Here is a 4,115-nt window from a genome sequence, read left to right on the forward strand (position 1 = left end):
GGCCAGTGGCCTTGTTCGGAGATAATTTACCTAATAACTTTAAAACTTCAGTGGCAGAGGTATGTCGTAAATTAAAAGTCGTGGAAACAGGCTTTATGTAAGAGTCAAAACTTGTATATCCGCTAGGCAGTGTTGAGGCTAGATTTGGACCGACAGATGTAAAATGGTCATTTAAAATCTCACACATTTCTGCGGGTTTTGTGAAGGAATTATCCCCACTTTTTAGTTCACCTATTGAAGAGTTACTAGTGCACTTACGATATGTGAATTCATTGATTGTCCTCCATATTTCCTTCGGGTTACCCACATTTTGTTCCACTTCTGATTTATAATAATTCGCTTTTTCCATTTTAATCTCATTATTTATTCTATTTCTTTCTTTTCTATATTTATCCCAGATAGATGGCTGTTTTGTTAATATAGCCTGCCTTTTCAGTCTGTTTCGACCTGTTATCAGCTCCCTCAGCTCAGTAGTAATCCAAGGGGATTTTTTATTTCTTACTCGCCGCGTTCTTATGGGCGCATGAGCGTCAGCTATTTTTAAAAACATATTTTCCCAGATTTCAACCATTTCATCGGGAGTAGTGCGATTTCTTAGGCTATCCCAGGGCGCTGACTTTAGGTCTTCTCTGAAAGCACTTGCATTAAAGTTTTTAAAAGAACGAGTGGTCACATGCTTATGAGTGTTTTTAGATGAAATGGCAAACTTACGTAGTGCATAGACCATACTATGGTCACTTAATCCCATGCATATGCACCACTCCTGATTTTAAAATCCTTGAGGGTTCATTTGATAATATTATATCAATAAGTGTACTAGAATTTGGCGTGATTCTAGTAGGTTCATTGATTAGTTGTTGAAACTGATAGGTCGAACTTAATTGCTTCAACTGAGACAGGTGCATGTTATTTCTATCCGATAGATAATTGCAATTTAAATCGCCTAAGATAATTTGTTCCTTAGATTCCATGTCAATAATGCGAACAATAACTTCTAAAGCTTCAAAGAAGCCAACCGTACAGCTAGGGGGCCTGTAGGCCGCAGTTACGTTAAAAGCTTTACTATTAGGCTTTTTAATATCAACACTTAACATTTCAAACTCGTTATTGGGAATTATTTCATTTCTAGGGCAATAATTAATATTCGATCGAAGATAAATGCACACGCCGCCGCCATTACGGTTTCGATCCTTTCTTAGGATTGAATAGCCGTCAATATGAACCAAGTTGTCAGTTATTGTAGAATCGAGTCTAGTCTCATTAACAGCTAGCAGATCAAGACACTGATCAGCCATAATTAGTCGAAGCTCTTCAATATGCAGCGGGAGACTAGCAACATTAATACTCGCAATTTTGAAGCCCCTTACTTTCAAGGCAGAGGACATGATCATAACAATTTGGTTCACATTTGCTCTTAACGGGACACATCAGCTTTCCAATACCGTTGGGCTTTCAATCACAAGTTAAGCCCCGGGACGTCTACTTGGCCGGTGCTTCAGGCAATACTTCAACAGTCTTTTGCAAAGTTTCTGCGTGAAAAAAGAAAATAAACTGTGTAAATTTTTTAACACTTCGCCGGGTAGGATACTCAGTCAAAACCTTTGTTGATTTAATTTTCTTATCACATGCCAGGATTTTCAGTGATTGATTAGTTGCCTCTCTTTATCATTTGACGCCAATCATCATTGAAAAAACTATGACTATTTTCTTGACATAAGGATAACACTACCGCGGCTGAAAAACGCATAAACTGAACAGCTCGCCGAGAAACCATAAAAACATGCATCTAATAGTCGCATAAAAACAATTACATGTAAGCTAACGACATCAAACTACAAACGTTTGCTGTAAAACTACGTCTCGACATCAAAGCCGTCCAAGTGTTCAAAATGAAGACAAGAAAGATCTTACCCCGATGGATCCTGTGGGACGTGGACGGCGGCTTCGTGGCGTATGGGTGGGCCTCCTCAAGCAACGCTTAATAACTCTTCTACACTTTTTAAGAGAAAAGAGTTAAAATATGTGAGTTTTACAACAATAGGTCAGTGGTCATTACTGTTTATATTAAAACACCGTTTGCTAGGATTTTATTAATCAATGATGCTACTCTTTATCATTTGATACCAATCGTCAGAAATAAGCGACGGCTACGTTTTTAACACAACGGTTATCGCGCTAGGATGTTAACCAAATGAAATACGCAATTTCCTGGTTGAGCGAGCGCGATTGTCTCGACGTACTCGCGAGGACTCCACACAGAGAACCTATCTTACCAGCTTTCTTGAAGGACGGCGACTTGGACTTGGACGACGACGGGGGTCATTCTCTTCTTCAGCAAGCTCGGTTATGGTTTCATCCTCCTCTTCATCTAAGTACTCCTGGACTGCCTCATCCTCAACTGGCTACTCGGCCAAGGTAAAGACTACCGCTCCGAGAAACAGAAGCAGAATTAGAGATTTCATTTCGAAAACAATATTCACTGCTAAATATCTGCTAGGAACGTGACCAGCATAGCTTTTTGCGCCCTTTTATTGACCCATCACGCTGATGAACGTGAGGCATATGACAAAAGCGAGGGCAAACGCACATTTGCTGATTTCTGTTTATTTGTCGTCAGGCGCGAAGTTAATAAATATCTTATTGACTCTTATATCAACAGCTGGGATGTTTATCACGTTTCCCCTTTGTGAGCAGTTGTGTATTTTTTCGCCAAACTCCCTTTGTTCAACTTTATGTTTATTTTTGCGCAAAGTCCAAGTCCAGGTTCAAGTTTATTTCTCACTGTTCAAGTTGATACAGTATAAGATGGCTTACAGAATCAGTAGGTTAACAAATGATGAAAAGTACGTATAATATACAGGACCAAAGTAGCTGAAGCTTTCGTGTTGGTCACTGTCCCATTTAAGTGAATAGAGGAGTCCAAGATATAAGCGTGAGGTAATAATAAATTAGGGTATAGAGAATACTTGTTTACATAGAGTTTTTCTAGACGTTATGATACAGTGCGATAAAATCGAGATAAAATGCTATCAGTTAATTTTTATAATAATAAAAAAAAAAAACGGAGGAAAAAAGGAGAATAAAATTACCTAATTATATATTACTATTCCAAGCGTTAAGGTAAATATGTTACTTTGCGTTTGAGATGTTACTAAAATATTTACTACAGGTGCATTGCCGCATATGCACAGTAAAAACCTGTGTACACTTTTTGGAGGAAAGGGGGAGTGGGATGGGCAGGGAAGGGTGGCAATAAGTTAATTAAGGTCCCATGTATAGCAAGAGTGGTAATTACATTATGACCTGCTACTAGATAACTGAACTAGAAAGCGCTCTTGGAAAGGAGTTCTCTAAAAAAAAGATGTAGCCATGGGCTGTTAGGGTGGCCCCGTTATTAAGGACGACATTTTCGTCATTTGTTAACTTTTTCGGTTTTTACCCGATGGCTACGAAACTTTGGGGAGAATTGCTAATATCATTCAGCAATAATATGAAGTAAAAATCCGATTTACCTGTGGTAAATATTTTTTAGGAAATAAGCGCTTATTAAGTGTTAAAAAAAAACGCGTCTAGTACAAAATTTTGCTGCCATTTTTTTTGGAAATTTCAGTAAAAACTGTCAGCGTATTAGCTTTTATTGATAGACTGTACGTATGTTGTATAAATTTCAGAGAAATCCTTAGAGCAGAAGTCGGTACCTAGAAAGTCCTTGAATTTCAGCTTTGAAATAGTTTTGGAACTTTGAAAACGAATTGCTTTGAGAAAGAACAATTAAGCCACCAATTCGAATTTTAGCGACAATTAATTCTAATGTTTGCTGATTTTTACAACCAAGGCCTATTGCCAAGCGTGCTATTCTTTAAAAGGTATTCTTTAGTCTTAGAACCACTATAAATTGCTCCAAATCTGGTTCTGCAGTCAAATGACTTTTTCCTTGACATTTCTGAAATATCCTTCCGTAGTTTTGGCTGAAACTGCTGCTACATACATTCTATTGTATTAAAATATATTCAACTTCATGGGCTCTTACCGCTGTGCGTTGCTTCCAGTATGGTATACTTATTATATCAATAAAAGCTGATACCAGAAATTTCAGTAAGAAATATCAGCAATTT

General features: G+C 37.8%; 1 long non-coding RNA gene across 1 annotated transcript; it reads right to left on the reverse strand.

The window, feature by feature from the left end:
* Positions 1-1,393: 1,393 nt before the first annotated feature.
* Positions 1,394-2,557, reverse strand: LOC140948502 (uncharacterized). The gene is made up of 3 exons (XR_012167049.1): positions 2,274-2,557; positions 1,912-1,995; positions 1,394-1,529 (listed from the first exon to the last, which is right to left on the reverse strand). It is a non-coding gene; the product is annotated as an uncharacterized lncRNA (long non-coding RNA).
* Between the last annotated feature and the right edge of the window lie 1,558 nt (positions 2,558-4,115).

The sequence above is a fragment of the Porites lutea genome, chromosome 9 (assembly GCF_958299795.1).
Source record: "Porites lutea chromosome 9, jaPorLute2.1, whole genome shotgun sequence".
Classification (NCBI taxonomy): domain Eukaryota; kingdom Metazoa; phylum Cnidaria; class Anthozoa; order Scleractinia; family Poritidae; genus Porites; species Porites lutea.